The 26,799-nt window shown below is 39.7% G+C and overlaps 1 protein-coding gene and 1 pseudogene across 1 annotated transcript in view; one reads left to right on the plus strand and one right to left on the minus strand.

Moving 5' to 3' along the window:
- Nucleotides 1–26,799, minus strand: part of PACRG (parkin coregulated) — a 588,979-nt gene that overhangs the window by 354,077 nt on the left and 208,103 nt on the right. The window lies entirely within an intron of this gene.
- Nucleotides 5,419–5,770, plus strand: LOC114677760 (large ribosomal subunit protein eL34 pseudogene; annotated as a pseudogene).

The following is a 26,799-nucleotide window of genomic DNA, read 5'->3' on the forward strand; positions in this document are numbered from 1 at the left end:
CTGTCTACCTTGTTCCTCAGTCACTATCTGTTGTCTTCCAACCTCCCAGCACACATTTGTAGCATGTGACCTATCTTAGCTCAGGCTGCCAGAACAAAATTCCGTAGACTAGTGACTTAAACAACAGGCATTTACTTCTTACAGTTCTGGAGGCTGCAAAATCCAAGATCAAGATGCTGACAGATGTGGTTCCTGATAAGGGCTCTCTTCCTGGCTTGCTGACAGCTGCCTTCTCCCTTTGTCCACACTTGGTGGTAAGAGAGCTCAGGTCTCTCTTCTTCTTCCCATAAGAACACAAATCCCATCATGAGGGCCTCACTCTCATGACCTCAACTAAACCTAATTACCCCAAAATGTGCCACTTCCAAATGCTGTCACATTGGGGTGTGGGGCTTCAATGTGTGAACTGGGGGGGATTCAATTCAGCCCATAACATGGCCCAATCACATCAACTACACCTTCAGAGGAAACAGTGGAGTCAGCAACTTTCTCAGAAAAACAAATGCACTCATTCACTTTAGAAACGTTTATTACATGCTAATGACTGTTAGTCACTGGGAGCACAAGCATGAGTAAGACACAGTCTCTGCCTCGAGTGGGGCTTACAGTCTGGTAAAGAGCATTAGGCATAGAGATGGATGAAAATCCTTAACCTGGTACAGAGGCAGAGAGAAGAGTTTCCCAAGATAAGGTGGAGGCCCATAAGTGTCAGAGTGTTAAATGAGGTAGGGCCAGAAAAGGGTTCAGAGAAGATGGGGCACTTGACCTGAGCCTAGACAGAAGAGCAGACTGGTTTTCATCACACACACTAGAGAAAAAAGGAAATTCAAGGAGGAACAAAAGTTTAAGCAATGATGCAAATGATGGTTGATTAAGGAACCACAAGAACTATATAGTTAGAGCACTAACCATTTGCTAAGGAGAAAGAGTGTGAGCAAAGACAGAGAGGTAGGTAGGGGCCAGCTCACAGATAGCCTCAGGTGCTCCAAGAAGGAAGAATCACTAAAGCATTTTACGTATGGGAATACATGCCTCTGCTCACAGCTTAGATGCATCATCCTGGCTTGGGGTATGGATCTGATTAGAAGGACACTAGACTAAAGGCAGGACTCTAGGGAAGCGGGTGGAAATGAAGATGGCGGAAGAGAAGGTGGACACTCGGGCTGACTCATTGATTCCGGTCCTAAGTAACTGGGCAGAAGGTGGTGCCACCATTCAAAATGGGGAAATGAGAAGATCAGATGTCGAGTGGAGTGTGGGAGACTCACAGGTGGTGAAGAAAAAGGAGAGGATGAAGACTTGGGTGCTAGATGAGTTGCGTTTGTAATCCAGGTGCCTGGTCAACCACTGGATTACAAAGGTCATGATGCAGGAGACGGATCTACAGCTCTGATAGAAATACAAGGTTGGAGTTATAGATAGACACATGATAGCAGAAACTCTAGACTGTGTTTAATTACAAGGTCAACTTCACCTACCGTCATGCTGTGACACCCTTGGAGTGAGGCTGGATACTTTGCAATTACAAGTGAGATAATCAGGATTTGGGGGAATCTTATTCTTCCTCTAGAAAGCTTCCACAACAATCTTAACAGTCAGCATTTTCATGGAAACCCCTGAAACTGTGAAAGTAACAGGGATGATGCAATATATCTGTAAGGTTATGAGCAGTTTTCACATGGGCTACTGATGCAAACCTTGCAGTGACTTCCTTCTTGCCTCATTTGAATACATCTATGTGCTGTGTCATAAATAGGTTCACAGGGCTATGAGTGACAGCAAAAAGTTCAGACAGCAAGGGAAGTATGCAATCCTTATCTGACCAAAAAGTTATTCTATCTCCCATGGCCACAGTATTTGATTCTGGCATGGGCACATGACCTAAACCAGGTTAATGCATTCCAGTCTTAACTTTGGCTCTTAACTATTGGGAAAGAGAAAATGTTTTCCTGATGGTGCTGTTAAACTAACTGAGAATGAAGCCAACACCAAAGAAAATACACCTGAACAATGAAAAAGAGGCTGAATGTTCATGACATTGTTTGTGTTTCTGGATCCAGCTGGGTCCGAAGCAATATCCTTTTGAGTTATGTTAGCCAATGCCCTCTCTTTCCTTTTAGTTCTACTTTTATTTTAGATATAAGGGGTACATGTGCAGATTTGCTACATAAATATATTGCATCCAGGTAGTGAATACAGTGTACCCAACAGGTAGTTTTTTAACCCACATGCTTCTCCCTTCCTCCCTCCTCTAGTAATCTGCAGTATCAGTTGTCCCCATGTTTACGTTCATGTGCACTCAATGTTTAGCTCTCACTTATAAGTGAGAATGTGCAGTATTTGGTTTTCTGTTCCTGTGTTAATTTGCTTAGGATGATGGCCTCCAGCTGCATCCATGTTGCTGCAAAGGAAATAGTTTCATTCTTTTTATGGCTGTGTAGTATTCTGTGGTATATATGTGCCACATTTTCTTTATCCAATCCATTGTTGATGGGCACCTAGGTTGATTTGTGTCTTTGGTATTGTCAATAGTGCAGCAATAAACAGATAAGTACATGTGTCTTTTTGTTATAATCACCTATTTTCCTTTGGGTATATACCCAGTAATGGGATTGCTGGGTCAAATGGTAGCTCTGGTTTAAGTTCTTTGAGAAATCTCCAAACTGCTTTCCACAGTGAATGAACTAATTTACATTCCCACCAACAGTGTATAAGCTTTCTTTTTTCTCCACAGCTTCACCAACATCCGTTGTTGTTTGACTTTTTAGTAATACCCATTCTGACAGGTATGAGGTGGTACCTCATTGTGGTTTGATTTGCATTTCTCTGATGATTAGTGATGATGAGCATTTTTCATATGTTTGTTGGCTGCTTGTATGTCTTCATTTGAGAAGTTTCTGTTCATGTCCTTTGCCCACTTTTTAATGGGGTTATTTGTTTTATGCTCATTCAATTGTTTAAGCTCCTTATAGATTCTGGGTATTAGACCTTTGTTATAACTGAGTGCATATATACAGAGTTCTTTTCTCTGTCATACTGCTGAACATTCATATGTCCAAGACCCAACCACATTTCACCATCTGTACCATTTGCACCCTGGTCCAAGCCAGCACTATCTCTCTCCTGGATGAATGCACTTATGTCCCAAATGGCCTCCTTTTTCCTACACTTGCTCCTCTCCAATTTCTTCTCAACTCAGAAGCCCAAGGGATCCTTCAAATATATAAGTCAGATCATGTTATTCCAATGCTCAAACCCTAGACTGCCTCTCCTTATCACTCAGAGTAAAAGCCGAAGTCCTTATCATGGTCTGTATAGCCTAAAGCTTCTGGTCCCATGACCATGCTGGCCATTGCCCCAGCAGTGACTGCCTGCTGGGGACACTGACCTCCTTGCTCTTTGCAGAACATACCAGACCCACCCCTCCATGCACGGCGGGTCTCCTCCACAGAGTGCATCTGGTGGACCTTCCCCCGCTCCATGCACGGCAGGTCTCCCCACAGAGTGCGTGTGGCGGACCTTCCCACCTCTCCATGCACAGCGGGCCCCCCTACAGAGTGCATCTGGTGGACCTTCCCCCTCTCCATGCACGGCAGGTCTCCCCACAGAGTGTGTCTGGCGAACCTTCCCACCTCTCCATGCACGGCGGGCCCCCCCACAGAGTGCATCTGGTGGACCTTCATCTCTTTCAGGTCCTTACTTAAATGTCTCCTTCTCAGCAAGCTCACCCTGACCCCTCTAGTTATACAAGTTCCCATCCCCAGCCCTACTCCTTATCCCTCTTCCCAGATCCATCTTTTAACAATTACTGCCTTCCAATACACCAGCTATAATATCCATGTGTTGGCCAGGCATGGTGGCTAATGCCTGTAATCCCAGAGCTTTGGTAGGCTAAGGCAGGAGGATTGCTTGAGGGTAGGAGTTCAATACTAGCCTTGTCAACATAATGAGAACCCCATCTCCACTAAAAAAAAAAAAAAAAAAATTTGCCAGGCATGGTGGCACGCACCTGTAGTCTCAGCTACTCGGGAGGCTGAGGCAGGAGGATTGCTTGAGACAGGAGTTCTAGGCATCAGGGAGCCATGATTGCACCACTACATTCCAGCCTGGGTGATGGAGCGAGATTTCCTCTCTCTCTCACTATATATATATATTATATATGTTTTATATATATAATTTATATATATAAAATAATTTATATATATAAAACATATATAATATATAATATATCTTATAAAATTATATATACACACACACACACATGCATATGTGTACCCATTTTGTTTATTGTCTGCCTCCAAATACCTGAATCTAAGCTCCATATACAAAGGATCCTAAGTGTTTTGATTGCTGCTTTTTCCTTAGTGTGAAGTCAATGTCCAACATATTACAGATACTTGATAAATATTTGTTAAGTGAATAAATTAATGTTAAAAGCAAAACATACTTTTACACGTGGATAAATGGAACAGACGCTACTATGAAAATGGCCGCCATAGGTCATGTCATTAAGAGGACCTACCAAATATGATTGATTTAGAAGTCTAAAGGCATAAAAATATATCTGGTATGCTTAGGAATCTCAGTTTCCTTTTCAAGAACTGTATATAAGCCATTGTGTGCAACAGTCTGTCATACAAATGAGATAGGTTGTAAAAAAACCTTATCTGCGCTATTTTAAAAATGGGTTTTTAAATGAATATTTAAATATTAATATAGAATATGAATATTTGAAATTCATTCTTTTTCATAAAATAGAGTTAATCTGAAGGCTAGCAGAGTTTTCAAAACCTTTTGCCAGCTAGATTTGCAAAGCACTACTTCCAAAGCTCCAAATATTTCATAAGCCACACTGGCCTAATTAATGGCTCTTTGTTTTCAGTAATTTATTTTCTTTTGCTTAAAGTTCTAAAGGATGGCTAGGTGATGCATGTAGTCAAACATCTCATTATTCTCAGGATTTCAATAGCTTTCCCTTCTCACTAAAGCATAAGTATGTTTTATATCATTAGTGAAAAAATGTTAATACCTTTAAACAAGACATTCAAGTGTCATCGATAGAAATTCCGACTAAATTTCATCTCGCCTTGCTTCGCACCCAAAGTAATATACCTGGCCTGTTTCTCCAGCAAAGGGCTGGGAGTCTATGTCCAGCTTATTTCTATTTGTGTCTCTATGTACTGGGGTTGGGGCTGGATATAAGTCCTTCATGGAGTTTTAAAATTCAAGTTAGATTTCCTAACTAAGGTTAAATTCGAGCTCTGAGATTCTTAATTCTAAAAGGAAAACCTTTCCAAATGATCCTTTTTTATATGGATGTGGGATAATAAAAAGTAAACAGTTAAATAAAAATAAAACAAACAAAATGTTCCTTTGACCCAAGGGCTCTTCCAGGGACGTTGTCTATAGGCACTCAGAATGGTCCAGAATTTGACATACTGTCTTAGGCTTCCTACAAAACAGCTCTAGCAAAACTAGTCTGTCCCAAACGCCTTGTAAGAGAATTGACTACCTTTATGCCAAGAGGTCCGGAAAACACCAATAATCTGCACGTGGCAAGTGCCCAGGCAGACTTTGAGGGGTCCGTGCTGTGAGACTTAAAGTTCTTATGAGATTGTCCAAAACAAGAAAAGCATGCAGTAGGGCCTATGGTGGTTTCATGAGGGCTAAATGTGTTCAGGACAGGATCAAGCGTGCTTTCCTTATCGAGGAGCAGAAAATCATTGTGAAAGTGTTGAAGGCATAAGCACAGAGTCAGAAAGCTACATAAAAAAATGACGCTTTTTTGAGTAATAAAAATTAAAAGACTTTTTAAAAAAAACCACACATTATAATAACAGATTCAACTACTGGAAAGAGTTGGAGCCATTTTTCTTTACAACCAATAACCCAATGAGTATTTTTTTCTTTTTCTTTCTTTCTTTTTTTTTTTTTTTTTTTTTTTTTGAGACGGAGTCTCACTCTGTTGCCCAGGCTGTAGTGCAGTGGTGCAATCTTGGCTCACTGTAGCCTCCACCTCTTGGGTTCAAGCGATTCTCCTGCCTCAGCCTCCAATGTAGTTGGGATTACAGGTGTACACCATCACTCCTGGCTAATTTTTTGTATTTTTACTAGAGATGGGGTTTCACCATGTTGGCCAGGCTGGTCTCGAACTCCTGACCTCAGGTAATCTGCCCACCCTGGCCTCCCAAAGTGCTGGGATTACAGACGTGAGCCACCAGGCCTGGCCACATGACTTTTACATGAAGTGACATTTGTCATTGAAAATTGAGAAGACAGGGTGAGAAGTTACTGAACCTTCTCAAACTCTGAGCAAAAGCTTTTTTGTTTTGTTTTGTTTTGTTACTGTACATGCATCGTATTTCAGCCACACGAAATATTTAGAATGGCTTGTATGTGCTACCTAAGATTTTACCAACATTCCTAACATTATTTTTGTGGTCCTAAGAAGGAGCAGAGCTCCGTCCCTAATCTCATGGCCATGGTAGCCAGTGATGGGGAGACAAAGCTGGGGACGTTTGGACCTTGGCCTACATTGGGAATGCTTCAAAGTCAGATGCCTCATGCCCTCAAGCTTCCACTCCATAGCCAAAATTCCTCTTCCTCATCCAAACCCACACAGAGAATAAACGATTCATCACAGCTTAAAGGGTTTCCCTTTCCACAAGAGTACTTTTAGACTATCAACCAACTGAAATTATTCAATATATTTTCAAATTTGAGGATATTAGTTACCAGGTAAAAAGAATTAGTGTCTTTACCTGCAGTTTCCTAACATTTCTGAAATCCAATCACAGAGGCTGACGCCTAATCCTTCTTCAAATGTCATGGCTCAGGCTGGGTCACGCTTGGAAACGAACAACGCAACTCTACCAGTGTCATTGATGAGACTTTTTGAGAATGTCTGACTACTGCCCTACCCATACTCTAATTATAACTAAAACCAAACTGCTTTGATGTCCCCCAATTATTTCTTGCGTGCACCTCTGAGCCTGGGGCCTCCGAACACAGTGAGATCAGCTTACCTGCGCCTGGCCACAGGCACTGCTGGGCGCCTGACACTGACCCCTTGGATTCCCGATCTCTTGCTTCCCTAACTATTGAGATCTTTTTGCCATTTTCCACTCTTGCTTTCTGAACCCTCCTCTTGCTTCTGGGAGCTGACATACAGGCCCTCTTTCCACTCTGTGTGTTCAGTACAGCGTCAGGTCCTTCCCACCTCCCAGTTGCAGCCTATGTCCACGTGAGCCTACTGCCACCTATGCAACAGCTCAGGTTTTCTCATCCATGCCTCAGTAAGCAGCATGTTAAATGCCCTATATCCACAAGCAAAGAAAGAGGAAATGTAACAGAGTACATTTTTACACGGTACTAAAACTAATTAAACTTTTGTTAGAAGCAGAGACTTTGATAATCATATCAGGAAGAGAATGCTGACTGTGTGCAAGACATTACATTAAGTATTTCATTTGGATATAGTAGTTTAACCCCTTCAGCTTTATGAGATGAGGCTCATGACTCTCATTTCATTTTGAGATTGTCCAAAACAAAAAAACATGACAGCAGGGCCTATGGTGGTTCCATGAGCGCTAAATGTGTTCAGCACAGGCTCAGGTGTGCTTTCCTTATCGAGGAGCCGAAAATCGTTTTAAAGTGTTGAAGGCATAAGCACTTCAAAAGTGTTGAAACTGTGAATGTGTTGAAGCATGAGCTGGGCCCCACACATCCATTTTCCAGGTGAGGACGCTGAGACCAGGAAGGCTAAGCCCAAATTCATTTTCTAGTGAGTCGCAGACACGAGGCTGGAGCTCAAGTCTGTCTCACTCTACTGCCTACCTCTAAATCACTAGTTCTTATGTTTGCTTGTTTTTTTTAAACCGTTACTGACAAAAAGGTAAGTATTTGTGCTTCTAAAAAGATCAGGTGAGATTTACCCACTACCCACATTAAAAATGCAGTAAACGTCATGAATGATACAAAGAAACACACTCCAACTCGAACACCCCAGAAAACTGATTCAGGTTACACTGTGTCCCTCCCCTTCAGAAAAAGCTAAGTTGAACTCTTAACCCCCAGCGCCTTGTGATGTAAGCTTATTTGCAGATGTAGTCAGGTTGACTGGAGGTCATTAGACAGGTCCTAACCTAGTATGACTGATGTCCTTCCAAACAGAGGAGGTTGGAACACAGAGACACACCCAGGGGAGGGCTGTGCAAGGAGACACAGGGAGAAGGCCATGCGGCTGCAGGAGTGATGCTGCCTCGAGCCAAGGACTGACTGAGACCACCAGGAGCTGGAAGAGGAGAGGAGGGATTCTGCCCTGCAGGGTTCAGCAGGAGCACGGTCCTGCCAACACTCTAATCTCAGCCTTCTGGCCTCCAGAGCTTTGAGACAATCAATTTCTGCTGTTTTGAGCCTCCCTTTCTGTGGTACTGTGTCACAGCAGCCCTGGGAAACAAATACAATAACACTGACCTGACCAACATTATATGAACATCCTGGTAAAGCGGAGCAAAGCTGCTGACCGTGGTGAAGCTGATTAAGGGTAATTTGGCAACTTAAACTACTTAAAAGGAAACTGTCACCGTAGACTAACAGCAAAACCTGCTGACAAAAGAAAATAATCTCCACCTTTTGGGGATCTTGATGCATCATGATGCAAGTCTGTGGCTGGTCTCTGGGGTTTCTGCCTTTCTCTAAAACCAAATGCTCTTGTTCTCTTTGAGCCTCAGTTTTGCACCAAATAAATATTCCTGACTATTTAACTGGCATCGCCTTCCACTTGATCTTCCATCTTAATGTGAGACATGGTTGCTTTGGATAGTAGACTCGGTGCAAGCAACAGGGTATGTGCTTGCCCTGAGAAGCAAAGAGAAAACAGCAGGAGAAAAGCCTTCAGGCCCCTGTGCCTCCCACCATGTCCAAAGGCTCCTCTGCCCCCACCGCCATGTCCCCAGGCTCCTCCCACCTTCCAGTGGAGCCCAGCTGTCCGCCCAGGCATGTGTACACATACAAGCCTGTTGCCAGCCCGAGAGAAAGAAGTCCAAAAAGGAAATGGAAGCAGTAGAAGGAAAGGACCTGGGGTGTGATTCAGGCTGGGCTCCACACATCCATTTCCAGTGCCAGACCTGGCCCTTGGACACCAAGACTGTAAACCCCCAGCTGCTGCCGACTAGGATCAGAAGGGCCTTCAACCTCCTTTCTGCCAAACAAAGAGAATATCAAAACATTGAGGCAGGATCAGTATCACCAATAAATCATATGCTATTTCTATGTCTCCCCCAAAAACATAAAAGGAACATTAAAACAGATTTTGGGCCAGGCACGGTGGCTCACGCCTATAATCCCAGCACTTTGGGAGGCTGAGGTGGGCAGATAATGAGGTCAGGAGTTCAAAATCAGCCTGGCCAACGTGGTGAAACCCCATCTCTACCAAAAATACAAAAAATTAGCCGGGTGTGGTGACAGGCGCCTATAATCTCAGCTACTCAGGAGGCTGAGGCAGGAGAATTGCTTGAACCTGGAAGGCGGAGGTTGCAGTGAACCAAGACCACACCACTGCACTCCAGCCTGGGCAACAGAGAGAAACTCCATCTCAAAAAAACAAAACCAAACAACAACAAAAACCGATTTTGAAACCATGAGGGGAATTTGAAATGTTTCCCCTCTCCCCTGTTTATGAACCCCACCCACTTCACTCGGTCAGCCCACTCTCCCCTTTTGCTTTTTCTTGTTCCTTTTCTTTCTCTCTTGATCTCACTTGCCTGCAGCTTCCCTTCTTGTAAGTGTGAGCAACTACAGATAATGTCAAAATAACTTTTTCAAACCCAGGTACGTTAACATGGAACACGGAGTAATGGTTGTCTATATAATATCTGATTTATGTCTAGTTACCCAGCAGTAGCAGATGCTGTTGGTCTGCAACTGGTTTGTCGCGATGGATTAATTACCATCCTAAGCTCATTTTGTTAGTATTCTCAGCTACTAATATCAGGCTAATACTTAATTTATAAAAAGATAAAACCAGTTATGACAGGAATAATCAACAATGATCTCTAAAAAGTACTATATGAACCAATGTACAGAGTGAAGAGAGAAAAAAATACACTTGCTCTAACACTGCATTTATTTGCTTACTCTTTTGTCTCCCTATACTCACCAAAAGCTACTTGACATGAGATTTTCATTTATCAGTACAGTTTCTTCAACCAGCACATGTCTAGTACACAGTAAGCCTCAAAACTTATTCACTTAATGAATGAATGCTAATAAGGTGGAGGAAAAAAAATCACTCCAAATTAATTAGTGGGAAGTGTAATTGCAGCTCTGGACACCAGAAATACTGATACAATGATAATAATGTTTTAGGCTAAAGGGTTGTACAATTATAGAAATACTGTTTAAATATTGTGAGCAACCAATTCTAAATTGAGAAACTTTAGGTTATTTAAAAAAAAAAAAAGAAACTCACGATATTTTGTAACTGTTCTTCTAGTCTGTAAGTCTAAGTAAGGGAAGCTAAAGACAAATTTATATATATTACTCATGTTTTTCATGTTGAACACTAGGGTCAGGGATTTCAAAACACCTGCTTCATTATTTTGACAGCTAAATAACCAAAGCATCATTCTGTTTTCTGAAGCAGCTAAAAAATTAATTGGAAATACATTAAACTAGACAATTGCTTTGAGCTGTTTAGTAGCAACACATACAAACTGAAACATTAAATCAGTCTCTAAAGTGTTATATGATACTCTAACATACAATAAGAACACACACTTTGTAAAGATATTACTTTTAAATAAGCCTATCCACAGGCAAAACAATTATTTTACATTGTTTTATTTACTACTTAATTAGCAAATAAAAACCATGTGGAAAATATTGAGGTTATAGGTATTCAGTTATATAATAGAATTTTATAAAAATAGGCCAGGCGCGGTGGCTCACGCTTGTAATCCCAGCACTTTGGGAGGCCGAGGTGGGCGGATCACGAGGTCAGGAGATCGAGACCATCCTGGCTAACACGATGAAACCCCATCTCTACTAAAAAAAATACAAAAAATTAGCAGGGCGTGGTGGTGGGCGCCTGTAGTCCCAGCTACTCGGGAGGCTGAGGCAGGAGAATGGCATGAACCCAGGAGGCGGCGCTTGCAGTGAGCCGAGATTGTGCCACTGCACCCCAGCCTGGACGACAGAGCAAGACCCTGTCTCAAAAAATATATATAAAATAAAATAAAAATTGGTATTCTACATTAATATTCCCTCTTGATAGTTAATAGATTTTTAAAAGGCAGTATTGATAAGTTCATATAGTATTTTTCATTTCTGCTTTTCTGCCTGCTTTTTTGCAAAACCAAACCACAGCCTAAATGTACACTCTAAAGTCTACAGAGTTAGAGAAAAAGTGAATTTACATTTAAGAACAGAATTTGCCACTGTTCTTTCCTGTGTAATCATGGATGCTTAACATTTGCTAGTGGAACAATAAGAGAGAGAAAAGGGGGCTGGGATAAAGTGTGGGAGGGATTGGGAGAGAGAGCAGGAGGACAGCAAGCTCTGTCAGTCAAGTACTATGGCAGTTCTAGACAGTTCCAAGGAAAAATCTCTGCTATTTGATATGTTAGCTTGACAGTCAGTCAGAGAATAATCTCAAGGTCATATGAACCCTAACATTTTTGGAAGCAATTAATCTTACATTTTCTACTTTTACTAGATAAAATGTATTGCTTTGTTCAGGTTGCCTTTCAGAAAAAAAGGTTTATTTTATTTAATAATCATTAGATAACAGTATTATCTTCTAAGTTTTCTTCCAGAGACTGGTCTACATACATTAAAAGAAGTTTTCTATGTCATTTAAATAACCAAATTAATAAGCTTGAACATTGCAAGTAGCTGTTGTTCAGTTAAAGCTCAATAAATCTTTAAAATATTAAATAATACAGATTGCTAAAGCTACACCTTTTATATATTTCTGTTTGAACTCCTCCTCAACTACGGTTACTACAGAGCCTAAAAGTCAATGAACATGATTGATTAAATATAGGTTATAAGGAGAGTGAAATTTTAATGCAGTTATGACACTTGTGATTCTTTAAATTAAAGCAATACACTCCCCTGAATTCCCAGGTTTCACCACTCAAAATATTTTAAAAATAGCTAAATAGTAGGTAGATAAAAGCAATGAATTTTTGTATGCCAAAGAATGCACACAGACTACAGCCATGGGGATTTTTAAAAAATATATTTGAAATACAGATATTTCTTATCATTGCTAGAGACAAATTATTTAGCAAGAAAAATTCACATATTTATCAGTAGATATAATACCATATCACATGCAAAAACATCGAAGCTAGAGGTAGCCCAAGAGAAGAAAATAAATCATTTAGTGCCATTTGAGCTGTACAGCCTGATTCAATCACGAGCCCAGGAGCAGAGCTGGAAGCCATTCTCTACCTCGTCCCAGACTAAGGATGGTACATGCTACTTACCATGGCCTTTTCATGTAACTGAGCCCTCACTAAACGGGGCTATCTCCTTTAAAGATGCGATACAGTTTAGTGTGGTTGTTAGTTCAATTCGGGGACTCTCCTGAGCCGAGACTATCAATCATGCCAAACTGTGGAATTATTCATACAGTTCAGGATTCTGGACTGCCGCTCACAAGAGCTGAAGAGATACGATCAAGCTCATTTAATTTAGACTTGAGGCTGGACGTGAACTTCACTCCCTGTGGAACAGTACTATTTATCTATTGAACCACCCAATTCCTTAGGTGTTGTTAAAGTGGTTTCGGATGGAAGATTCTTTTAGGATATTTTATATGAAAGAGGAAAGGGTTATAATACGAAAATTTCGTAATCTGTGTACAACAAGGGGTTCCTAAGTTTGAATACCTAGGTGCCGAAAGGCAAAAAACTAGACGTAAATAGGTTCAAACTGTTTCATGATCTACAACAATAGCGTGCTGTGTGATTTTTTTAGTCACATTTTTCCTTTAGCACTGTCTTATAATAAGAGACTGCGTAAGCAACTAAATACATAATTTCTCACAATAAACGGAGGGAAGAGCTAATTTACTAGAAGATGAGTCTCTCTCTTTCATGACTGAGAAATAAAGATAAAGGATCATTACCCCTGTCATTTCAGGTTCAGCTACGTGGGAACTATTGACATTTTTGTTTAAGGACAAATCTCATTTCTGTGCTTGAGAAATGCACAGAGCATTTCTCTCCTAAGATTAAGCAGCAGAAACCTGGAAAGCAGAAGAGAATTCTTGGAGGCACAAGCAGAGCTGATGGGTTAAGACCAGGAAAGCTATGTTGGCTGCTAGAGGAAGCTCCCAGCTCTCTTGCGAGTGCTCCCCTCCCTGGTAAGACTACAACGACAGCAGACAGCTAAACAGACTGGCCCTTTAAAAATCCATCAGCTGAAAGAAATACTGAATTACCATCCCTGGAATGTTTGCACCCCTGTAACTGATGAAATCTTTAAAATAAGAAGAATTTAAAATATAAATCATTAAAGTGTGGCCCCAGCTGATAGACAAAACGGACTCTGCATGGCCAACTGAGGTGCTCAAAGTAAAAACAGAAACAGGCAGCAAAGCTGTGAGAGGGAGTGGTCAGGTACTCTGTTTTCAGAAAGATGTTGTGGACGCATCACAGGACTTCCCTTTCTACGGTGAAGCCAAACCCGTTCCTATGTTTGGTGACAAAATAGACTGCGGCTGGGAACCTCCCCGCCAACCGTTGTTTGAAAGAAATATCTGACAGAGAATTCTGGTTTGGGGCTTGGAGGGCAATCAGTCAGAGCTCTCTGCCTGTGCCAATCTGGGCTCAGCTGTATCAACCAATTAGGGCTCAGCTATATTGATCAATCATAGCTCAGCTGTGCTGACCAATGAGAACTAAGCGAGTTTCAATCCTTCATTTGCATAAATAGACCTGATAGGAAACCTGGGAGGGAACTTTTGCTATAAAGCCCAAATCCTTTCTTTATGCTCTAGAACACCACTGCATTACAACAAAAGCTGTGTCTCCCCAGTTTGCAAACTGTTCACTGGAATAAAGTTGCTTTCCTCCTACTTCCTTTTCAGAGAACTTCTGTTCATGAAACAAATAATCCCAATTTATAGGGAAAATACACACCCACAAACCATCTATGTTACATACAAGATTCAATTTCACCTAAAGAGGGTAAAATCCTTCATCTCATATTCAGAGACAAATTAAACATTCCATCTGTTTTAAATTTTTTATATTAATTAAAAAGCTGTACTGCAGTCCCCAATCTTTGTTCACTTGTTTCACTAATTTACTAGAACAAGCTTATTTTCATCAACTGCTTTATCTTGCCCACTCTGTCTAGGTTGTTCTTTTTAACTATCAGCCCTACACCGAAAGAGCTTTTCCAGTGTTTATATTGAATTTTTCCCATATACATTTTACAAGTTTAAAAAATCAGTTTGTGACCGGGCGCAGTGGCTCAAGCCTGTAATCCCAGCACTTTGGGAGGCCGAGACGGGCGGATCACAAGGTCAGGAGATCGAGACCATCCTGGCTAATATGGTGAAACCCTGTCTCTACTAAAAAAAATTACAAAAAACTAGCCGGGCGAGGTGGCGGGCGCCTGTAGTCCCAGCAACTGGGGAGGCTGAGGCAGGAGAATGGCGTGAACCCGGGAGGCGGAGCTTGCAGTGAGCCGAGACCGCGCCACCGCACTCCAGCCTGGGTGGCAGAGTGAGACTCTGTCTCAAAAAAAAAAAAAAAAAAAAAAAAAAAAAAATCAGTTTGTATTGAATTGAGGAATAATTAGATATTTGTAGTATTTTTCCTTTAATTTATTTACCAAGAAAAATAGACTTGAAAGGATTACTGTGCTTTAAATACTGAAACAAATTTTGAATCATGAACATATATCCAAAACCATATTTTAATTTGGAGAAGAGAAGGCATGCAATTCACTGTACAAAATATGATCTGTTTAACTACTTTTAATAATTACTGTATCATATCAGTAAAAGTTAATACATAAAAATTAAAATGTTCAAAGAAAAAATGGAAACAAAAACTTTAACTTAGAAAAACATAACTTTTTTCACAAGGATTCATAATGTGATTTCTTAATTTTTTAAAAAACGCTAAAAATTATTTAAAAACTGGTGTAAAATACATAACATTGCAAAATCAAAACCTCTTTCAAGATCAAAGTTGATCAGAGTTTTTATGTTTCATCTAATACAATTTCCCTTAAAGACATGTGCCACTCTTTCAGTTCCACATCCCAGGAGAGAGGCCCAGAAACCATGCAGACAGCATCTGTTAAAAGGCTAAAAATCTAAGCAGAGATTAAGACATTTTAGTACCTGGTAAACACCTGCCAGTTCAGCCCTCTTCAGAGCTGGGCCCTAGGAGTGAGAGAAATTGGAAATACAACAACCCTCACAAAACTTAAATCACAGCCTGCAATAATCTGACTTAGTTTCTGCCCTCACTCTATTTTTCATTCAAAAGTATGTATCACTGGGGAAATATAATGCCATTAAATTTTTTCATACACAGTTTATTTTCTTTTTAAAACTTGATACATAATATGTGTACCTACTTATCAGGTACTTGTGATATTTTGCTGCATGCATAGAATGTGTAATGACCAAGATAGGGTATTTGTAGTATCTAGCACCTCAGACATTTATCATTTCTATGAGTTGAGAGCATTTCAACTCCTCTCTTAGCTCCTTTGAGAATACACAATACATTGTTATTAACTATAGTCACCCTACTCTGCTATTGAACATTACAATGTATTCCTCCTATGTAATTGTATGGACCCATTAACCAACCCCTTAATTCCTGCCCAACTACCTGCATATCCTTCCCAGTCTCTGGTGTCTATAATTCTACTCTTTACCTCCATAAAACCAACATTTTTTAAGCTCCCACATATGAGGGAGAACATGCACTATTAATTCTTCTGTGTCTGGCTTATTTCACTTAACATAATGACCTCCTAGTCCCTTCATGTTGCTGCAAATGACATGATTTCATTTTTTTCAAGGCTGAATAGTATTCCATTGTATTCCATGTATACATGCTACCTTTTTAAATGCATTCATACATTGAAGAATAATTATGCTGATGTATAGCTGTTGTGAGTAGTGCTGCAAAAAACATGGGGTGCATATATCTTTTTGATATACTGATTTTCTTTTTTTGTTTTTTGGATAAACACCCAGTAGTAAAATTGCCGTATCATATGGTAATTTTATTTTTAAAATTTTGAGACACTTCCATACTGTTTTCCATACTGGCTGTAATAATTTACATTCCCACATGCTCACTGGCATTTATTTTTTGACATTTTAATAATGGTATTTTTTACTGGAGTAAGATGAAATTTTTACTGTGGTTTTGATTTGCCTTTCCCCAATACTTAGTGATGCTGAGCATTTTTGTATATGTCTTGGCCATTTGTTTGTCTTTTTTTGAGGAATGTTCATTTGGATTTTTTGCCCATTTTAAAATTGGATTATTAGGGTTTTTCTGCTGTTGACTTGTTTGAGTTTCTTGCATGCTCTGAATAGTAGTCCGTTATGAATCGTTTGCAAATATTTTCTCTCATGTTCAAGGCTGTCTCTTCATTCTGTTGATTGTTTCCTTTGCTGTGTAGAAGCTTTTCAGTTTGATATAGTCCAATTTGTCTATTTTTTTTTTTTTTTTACCTTTGGTTTTAAGGTCTTAGCCATAAAATCTTTTCCTAGACCAGTCTCCTGAAGCATTCCCCTTCTGTTGTCTTCTAGTTTTTAGTTTCAGGTCTTACATTTAAGTGTTCAATTCATACTGGATTCGTTTTTATATATGGTGAGAAGTAAGAGTCTAGTTTCACCCTTCTGAACAGTTTTCCCAGCACAATTTGATGAGGAGTGTGTTTTCCCCCCAATGTGTGTTATTGGCACCTAGGTAAAAAATCAGTTGGTTGTAAACATATAGATTTATTTCTGCATTCTCTATTATGTTCCACTGGTCTATGCATCTGTGTTTATATCAATACCATCCTGTTCTGGTTACTAAAGCTTTGTAGTTTATTTTGAAGTCAGGTAGTGTGATGTCTCCAGCTTGGTTCTTTTTGCTCAGTATTGCTATGGCTATTCAGGCTGTTTTTCAGTTCTGTACATGTTTTATAATTATATTTTCTATTTCTGTGAAAAATGACATTGGTATTTTGATAGGGATTTCATTCAATTTGTAGATTGCTTTGGGTAATAACATCATTTTAACAATATTAATTATTTCAATCCATGAGCATGGGTGACTTTTATTTGTGTCCTGTTTACTTTTTTAAATCAGTGTTATGTAGTTTTCTTTGTAGAGGTGTTTCACCTCCTTGATTAAATTTATCTCTAGGTATTTTGTTTATTTATTTTTGTAGCTATTGTAAATGGATTACCTTCTTGATTTCTTTCTCAGTTAGTTTATTATTGGTGAATAGAAACACTACTGATGTTTGTAAGTTGATTTTGTATCCTGCAACTTTGCTGAATTTATTGTCAGATCTAGGAGATTTTTGGTGGAATCTTTGTGTGTGTGTGTGTGTGTGTGTGTGTGTGTGTGTGTGTGTGTGTGTATTCATGTCATCTGTAAAAAGGGATAATTTGGCTTCTTCTCCTATTTGGATGTCTTTTTTTTCTTTTGTTCCATCTTTGTCTGGTTTTGGAATAAAGGTAATGCTGGCTTCATAGAATGAGTTAAGGAGAATTCTCTCCTCTTTGATTTTTTTGGAACAGTTTGAGAATTGGTGTTAGTTCTTCTTTGTAGATTTTGCAGAATGTGGCAGTAAAGCCTCAGGTGTGGAACTTTTCTTTGTTGGGAGACTTTTTATTACTGTTTCAATCTAATCTTATTACCAGCCTGTTCAGGTTTTATATTTCTGATTCAATTTTTGTAGCCTGTATGTGTCCAGAAATTTTTCTATTTCCTCTAGGTTTTCCAGTTTGTAAGTGTATAATCATTCCTAATAGTTTCTGATGACCTTTTGCATTTTGGTGGTATCAGTTGTAATGTCTCCATTTTCATTTCTGGTTTTATTTATTTGGGGTTTTTCTTTTCTTTTCTTTTTTTTCTTGGTTACCCTAGCTAGTGGTTTATTGATTTTGTTGATCTTTTAAAACAATGTTTTGATGATCCTTTGTATTTTTTTGTCTCTGTTTCATTTAGTTCTGCTCTGTCCTTCATTATTTCTTTCCTTCTACTAGTTTGGGGTTTGGCTTGTTCTTGACTTTCTAGTTCCTCGAGATGCATCATTAGATTGTTTCTTTGAAATCTTTCTACTTTTTTGACACAGGCGTTTATTGCTATAAACTTTCCTTTCAACAGTGCTTTTGCTGTATCCCATAGCTTTTGGTATGTTGCATTTTGACTTTGATTTGTTTCAAGATAGTTTTTAATTTCTTCCTTAACTTCTTCCATGACTCAGTGGTCATTCAGGAGCATGTTGTTTAATTTCCACATGTTTGAATAGTTTCCATTGTTATTGATTTCTAGTTCATCATTACTGATTTCTAGTTTGATTTCATTGTGGTCTAAGAAAATACTTGACATGATTTCAATTTTTAAAAAATTTGTCAAGACTTGTTTTGAGGTCTAATACATGAACTATCCTGGAGAATGTTCCATGTGCTGATGAGAAGAATGTGTATTCGGCAACTGTTGGTTGAAATATTCTATAAATACCCAAGGTCCCTTTGGTCTAAATGCAGTTTAAATTCAGTGTTTCTCTGTTGATTTTCTGTCTATACGATTTGTCTGGTGCTGAGTCTGGGTGTTGAAGCCCTCAACTATTATTGTATCGGACTCTATCTCTCCCTTTAAAACTAATACTTGCTTTACATATCTGAGTGTTCTGGTGGTGGGTGCACATATGTTTAAAACTGTTACCCCTCTTGCTGAATTGATCCCTTTATTATTATATAATAACCTTCATTTTTGCTGTTTTTTATTTAAAGCTTATTTTATCTGATATAAGTATAGCTACTCCTGCCCATTTTTGGTTTCCATTTGCATGGAATATTTTTTTCCATCACTTACTGACAGTCTATATGTGTCTTTACAGGTGAGATTAGTTTCTTGTAGGCAACATATAGTTGGGTTATGTATTTTATCCCTTCAGTCAGTCTATAACTTTTAAGTGAAAAGTTTAATCAGTTTACATTCAAGGTTATCATTGATATGTGAAAGTTTATTGCTGTCACTTTATTAATTGATTTCTGCTTGTTTTCTATATCTTTTTTTTCTCTGTTAATGTTTAGCGTTGTGGTTTGTTGGTTTTCTGTAGTGGTAATATTTGAATCCTCTATTTATGTGTTTGCTTTACCCATAGGTTTTACACTTTCTATTTGGGGTCAGTAAATGTCTTTCATCTGTATGTCTAAATATCTTTCTAAACTTGGGAAGTTTTCAGCTAATAGTTGGCAACATAGGTTTTCTATCCCTTTTTTTGTTTGTTTTATCTTCACCTTCTGGGACACCAAAAATTCAAATATTTGGACACTTTTGGTGTCTTATATGTCACAAAGGCCTTGTTCGTTCTTTTTTATCCTTTTTCCTTTATTTTTGTCTTACTGGGTTATCTCAAAAGACCTGTCTCCAGATTTTGAAATTCTTTCTTCTGTTTGATCTAGTCTACTGTTAAAGCTTTCAAACATATTTTAAAATTTCATTCAATAAATTGTTCAGTTCTAGAATTTCTGGTTTGATTCTTTTTATAATATCTGTCTCTTTGGTAAGTTTCTTATTCATATCCTGAATTGCTTTTCTGATTTATATATATTATTTATCTGTGTTCTTTCACATCTCACTGAATTCCTTTCAAATAACTATTTTGAATTCTTTTCCTAGGATTTCATAAATTTTGTTTTCTTCAGAATGTGTTGCTAGAAAATTACTGTATTTCTTTTGAGGTGTCATAGTTCCCCACTTTTTTATGTTTCTTGTGTCCTTACATTGATATGTGCACATCTGACACAACGGTCACTTCTCCAATTGTTTGAATTTTCTTGCTAGGGGAGGACTTTTTCCTCAAGATGTACCTATGATGTTGGTTTGGTACTGCACTTTGGCTTTGATTCTGGATATATGCAGTAGGATAGTTTCTGTATGATTTATTTGGCTGTAAACAGCATCGGTTGTGTCTGTAATTTCCTCAGTGGCTTAGGGTAGTTATTACTAGAAGCTATGGTGAAGTTTTGCTAAGATAAGGATGACAGTTAGGCCAGTCCACAGGCCCCAGTGGTGGCAGTGGTGGGCCAAGCATGCCCATCCTCAGCCTCAGGGTAGGCTATGCTGGTACCAGTGCTAGTGGGTCCAGGCAGGCATATTCTCGGGCCTCCAGGTGGCTTTCTCTGGTGTCAGCAGTGGGCTGGGCAGGTGGGTGGGTCCTCGGGCACCTGGATGGCAGGTGTGGTATGGGCAATGGCACTAGTAGTAGCTTGACAATGCTCTAGTTTCCAAGTGGTCCATGCTAGTGTTTGTGGTGGCTGCAATGAGCTGGGTGGGCCAGTCCTCAGGCCCACAGGTAGCACATGTTGGTGGGTGCCAGCTGCGGTGGTAGTGGCAGGTTGGGTAAGCCTGTCCTTAGGTCCCTGGGGGAGCTGCTCAGGTGCTAATGGTGCACAGGGCAGGATAATCCTCAGGTCACCAGACGGTGAGCTCAGGCACTGGATGTGCTGGAGCCAAGTCAAGTGAGTCTGTCCTCAGGCTCCCCGGGTGATGCCTGCAGGCACTGGCTGCGGTAGGCAGTGACAGGGTGATCCCCAGGCCCCCAGTGAAATGCTTGGGTTGGGGCACCAGCGGCTGCACTGCGGCCCTGCTACTGAGGAGGGCAGGGCTGCTTTTTCAGTGGCAGCAGCCATAGGCAGGCAGCTGGGGAGAATGCACTTCAGCATACTGCCCTGGTGGTGGTGGCAGGCAGGGTGGCTTGTCCTCAGGGCACTTATAAATGCACAACAGCCCACTGTTGCTGGTGGTGAGAGTGCTGCTGAGGGCTGGTGCTTTGGCCCTGGTAACAGCAGCCAGCAGTGGTGGCAGCTACGGATGGGGGATATCAATGGGGCTCAGGGATGTAAAGATGTGGGGCCGTGGGTCCCCAGAACAGGATGCATTCTGCTGGGGGCTGGTCTCTCAAAATGACACTATGTTGTAGCCACTTAAGACATAGGGGCGTGTGTGGGATCCAGCATGAACTCTCTCTCAAGCAATGCTGTCACAGAGATTCCAGGCAGCTCCCCGTGTTAGTCTCAGAGCCTGCAGGGGTTGAGTCACTAGGATTGCAGAAGTCCATAGTGGAAACGTGGTCAGCCGGGGGTCTCTCACTTACTCTTTCCCTGCACTTGGGAGCCTCTCTGGGCTCCTGGCCAATCCTAGCTGAGCTGGCCGCCTTGCTTCTCTCTTCTTTTTTGCCTTAGGTGTGTCCTGTCACTTCTTTGTTGAATTCCAGTGTCTTTCTTAGATAATCTATTCAAAGTTTGATTATCTACTCAACATTTTGGTTCTTCTTTGTGGAGGAGGCAAGTGCCAGATACCTCCAGTTAGCTGTCTTGAAGCCCCCTCCATACATGATTTCTGGCACTGAATCAATCAAATATTACAAGTCATGCCAGAAGCCAAAACCAAATGACTGAAAGCCAAGAAAACAACTGGACATTTCAGAGTAATCAACAGGCGAATGAGGTGTCATTATAACATATGGGCTTCAATTTAGGACAAATGTGTTCAAAAAGAGGAAAATGTGAAGAGTTCCCATCCAGTTCCAAAGAACTGGAACTTATAGAAAGAATCAAATGCAAATTCTAGAATGCAAAAACACTATAATATTTTGAAATCGGGGATTTAATATATAGGTTTCGGAGCTGGTTATCCACAGTGAATAGGGGAATAAAGAACTCGATGAAGTGTCAGTACAAAATACTCAGATAAATGCAGAGAAAAAAAATAGAACGAAAAGTAAACATAGTAGGAGATGCATGAAGCAGAATGAAAGGTCTACTAAACTTTGTTATTTGAATCCCTGAAGAAGAGAGATCGGGGACAGGAAGTCATATTGAAAGCAATACTATTGATAATTTTCACAAACTGAAAATAATCCTCCCTCCCCTGGGTCTTATTCAGGATGCGGAGAGAATAAGTCTACTCTAACCCTGATTAAAGAAACTTGCCTAAGATTTTGATCATGTTAAAGAAACTATGACTTCAAAATTCCATAGAGGTTTCTTTTGGTGAGAAATGTTAGACAAGGACTTTTAGACTGTTTATCTAGCAAAGCTTCAATTTTGATTCTGCAAAGGTGGCTTAGATTCTAGTCTGAGGTAAGGGTTGAATAGCTCAAGTGCTTGACATGGAAAAGAATAGCAGCTTCGGATTTGAATCTGGCAGCTAGTGAGAGAGTGAGTGGACATTTATTATAGAAAGGCAGGAATTTTTATAGCTGGGTAGAGCAAAGCTCAAACTCGTAATGGACGCAACTGGCTTTTTTTTTCTTTTAAAGTTCAAACTGATAATTTTTATGGAGTTTAACAATCATCTCTAACATGGTTTTTTGATTCCTGTTTATTCTTTTCAGCCACAACATTTTAATTTTTTTAAGTTTTTAATTGAGAAATTATACTTGTATATGTTTATGGGGTACAATGTCATGAAATATGCCCACAATGTAGAATGATTAAATAAAGCTAATTAACATAAAAAAAGAAAGTGTGTGGGGAGAGTGTGGAATAGTCAGAGAGGCTTCAAGGAGGCATAGCAGGCAAAACCAACAGCAACAATGACAATAAAGTCACCCAGAAACTCCTGCCGGGAAAATGCAAGTGAATTGTGAGGGCATTGCTGTCTCAGATTTCATTTTACTCTGATTTGATTTCCTTTCACTGTGATGTGCTTTACTCGCCACGCCTTTCCCCAAACCTCCAGTGAAAGTGTGTGGCATGTAGGATCTTGTACTCGTAGTACTTTGAGGCATGAAAGAATCCAGGGCAGCACGTGGCACACGTGGAAGGGGATGTCATGTGCTGGATACAAGAGGCAAAGGAAGGACTGAGAATCCAACAGAACAGGGAGTCACAGGGAGGGAGCCAGAAGAAATGAAATAACATCCTAAAAATCCTTGGGACTACTGGAGAGAGGAAGGAGGAAAACAAGCCACTCAATCTCTCACAGTCCATGGGATGAGGGCTTGAGTTTCCCTTTAATATTAGAGAAGAGGGTAACCCCAAAAGGCTGGAAGCTGTGGGGACACTGGGTGGAAGATACTGGATTTTGTGTATGCATGATCACAAACACACACACTCACACACACATGCACAAACACACATATATACAAACACACACACGCCAGGAAGAAAAACACAGTGACTACATTCATTAAGGACGTGTACATTTGTCCATGTAATTTCATTTAAAAGCAAATTCTGAGCTCTGACACATTCATTATATCCTGTGCTGTAGTTTCTGATAGTCCAGTAAAAACTCACTTCTCCAGCGTTACAAATGTACAGTAATGACCCTGCGTGCCAATAGGACAAAAAACTGTTGTTGTCATCTTCCTTCATAACATTTCACCCGTCCAATAATAAAACATCCACAAAATCAAACCCGAAGCAGAAAAAGCAACTGTCACATGCCCCTGCTGCTGGTGAGAAACAAGGCCTGCTGACAGCGGCAGCCGGTCCAGGCACGGAGCAGAGCGGGAGACCTTCACATGAGACTTTCAAGTCTTATGAAAAACAAATCCATTTCTGCTGCCATCTGATTCATAGGGAAACATTCCACTTACTCCATTTGCTTTATTCTGGACTCAAATAGGGAGGACCGAGAGAGACAAAGAGAGATAAAGAGACACACAGAGACAAAGACAGAGAGACAGAAACATCACACACAGAAAGAGGAAGAAGAGAAAGAAGACACATACACAGAGAGAGAGAGACAGAGGAGAAATGGGCAGGAGAGAGAAACAGAGAGAGAGAGGGGGAGAGACAGAGAGAACATAAAGAACCATCCACTAATGACAGTCAGATATAAAGAGTAGGAAACAAAATAGAAGTCAGAGAGCCAAGGAGAAGGGGGTCCTCAATCTCCGCCTTGCCTAGAACAGAGTGTGGGGCACTAAGTTTGAGTTCTGTCTTAAGTTTTTCTTCTAAACCTGCCTCTACTTCTCACTTGTTGCCTGATCTCGAGCATGTCAGGGCACCCCTCTGAACTTTAGCATGAATATCTATAAAATGAGATATTTGAAAAAGTTGCTCTTGATATTTTTTATGGCTATACTAGTCCATGGCTCCTGATCCATGATCCAGAAAAAGTATAGAAATCTATTATACCGAGTGTTTATTTGCAGTTAGCATTAGCAACAAACTTAAATAATGGGTTTGGCTTAGCTTCATTTGAGAAAATACTTTGACATTCTAGGTTTGATTTGCTTCAATAATTTTAGAAAATATAATTACCAGTATGAGCTAATTTATTGCATGGTTCTTAATTTAAGAAAAAGACTGACAGCAGGCACTAAATAAATTTTGCAAATTAGCAACTTAAATGAAATTATGAATTTAAAATATTGCTTAAATTGAAGTAAAATAAAAGCCCAGCACCAAAGGCAGTGTTCAACAATATAACAGATAACATTCATTACCAGAACATGCTAGAATCAGCTAAGCCTCACACACACACACACACACACACACACACACACACACACACACACGCGTCAAATACAGGAGATGTAAAATTAATGGAAAAGGAATAAGGAGGACAAAGAATGGGAGAAAGGAGGAAGAAAGATAGGAAAGATGAGATGAAAGAAATAGAGAAGAGCAAGAAGAATAAGGAATAAAGAAAAACACCAAAAAGAAGAAAGCTTCATTACTTGTGCTTTTCTCTCCCTTGCACTAATCTTTGAGCCCTCACCAGGTTGGCTCTGGGCCCAAATGAGGTACTGGATGTAAATGGCTGCAACAGCTCTTTAATTTAATTAAGTCTCAGCTATTTATCTTTGTTTTTATTGCATTTGCTTTTGGGTTCTTGGTCATGAAATCCTTGCCTAAGTCAATGTCAGAAGGGTTTTTCCAATGTTATCTTCTAGGATTTTTATAGCTTCAGGTCTTAGATTTAAGTCCTTGATCCATGTTGAGTTGATTTTTGCATAAGATGAGAGATAAGAATCCAGTTTCATTCTTCTACATGTGGCTGGCCAATTATGATTTTTTGAATAGGGAGTCCTTTCCCCACTTTATGCTTTTGTTTGCTTTTTTGAAGATCAGTTGACTGTAAGTATTTGGATTTATTTCTGGGTTCTCTATTCGGTTCCATTGGTCTATATGTCCATTTTTATACCAGTACCATGCTGTTTGGTGACTATTGCCTAACTGGTACATAATTAAACTAAAGAGCTTTTGCACGGCACAAGGAACAGTCAACAGAGCAAACAGACAACCCACAGAGTGGGAGAAAATCTTCACAATCTATACATCTGACAAAAGACTAATATGCAGAATCTACAAAGAACTCAAATGAATTAGCAAGAAAAAAAAACAAACAATTCCAATAAAAAGTGAGCTAAGGACATAAACAAACAATTCTCAAAAAAAGATATACAAATGGCAAACAAACATATGAAAAAGTGCTCAGCATCACTAATGATCAGGGAAATGCAAATCAAAACCACAATGTAATACCAACTTATTCCTGCAAGAATGGCCATAATAAAAAAAATAAAAAAATAATAGATGTTGGGATGGACGCGGTGAACAGGGAACACTTCTACACTGCTGGTGGGAATGTAAACTAGCACAACCACTTTGGAAAACAGTGTGGCAGTTCCTTAAAGAACTAAAAGTAGAATTACCATTTGATACAACAATCCCACTACTGGGCATCTACCCAGAGGAAAAGAAGTCATTATATGAAAAAGATACTTGCACATACATGTTTATAGCAGCACAATTCCGAATTGTAAAACCATGGAACCAACCCAAATGCCCATCAATCAACAAGTGGATGAAGAAACTGTGGTATATATTTACAATGGAATACTACTCAGCCATAAAAAAGGAATAAATTAATGGCATTTGCAGCAACCTGGATGAGATTGGGGACTATTATTCTATGTGAAGTAACTCAAGAATGGAAAACCAAACATTGTGTGCTCTCATTCATAAGTAGGGGTTAAGCTATGAGGATGCAAAAGCATAAGAATGACACAATGGACTTTGGAGACTCAGGTGAAAAGGGTGGGAAGGGGGTGAGGGACAAAAGTCTATAAATTGTGTGCAGTGTATACTGCTTGGGTGATGGGTGCACCAAAATCTCAAAAATCACCACTAAAAACTTACTCTTGTAACCAAATACCACCTTTTCCCCAGTAACCTATGGAAATAAAAAAAAATTTTTTTGAATGACTGCAAATAAACCCCAAAGCCCTAAGCAAGGGAGTGGTATTGCTGTTTTACACTTTTCTCAAGTTTTCACTTCCTAGATTTGAAGTCTTGGTCCAACCAAGACAACAGGATATGTTATTAAATGGTTAATATTGTTACAGGGATGCTACCACATTACACTATTTTGATGAAGATATGGTTGGTAAATATACCCACAAGCCTTACATTACAAGGGCTCTGGCTCATTTGAAACCTAGGGCAAAGACGACCATACTTAGAATGGAAACTGGTTTGGGGAGTGAGGTGTATGTCACTGATAGAACGACAGATCTCCTAATTCACTTTGCGCGTGTCACCCATCTAGAAAGTAACTC

The sequence above is a fragment of the Macaca mulatta genome, chromosome 4 (genome assembly GCF_049350105.2).
Source record: "Macaca mulatta isolate MMU2019108-1 chromosome 4, T2T-MMU8v2.0, whole genome shotgun sequence".
Taxonomy (NCBI): Eukaryota; Metazoa; Chordata; class Mammalia; order Primates; family Cercopithecidae; genus Macaca; species Macaca mulatta.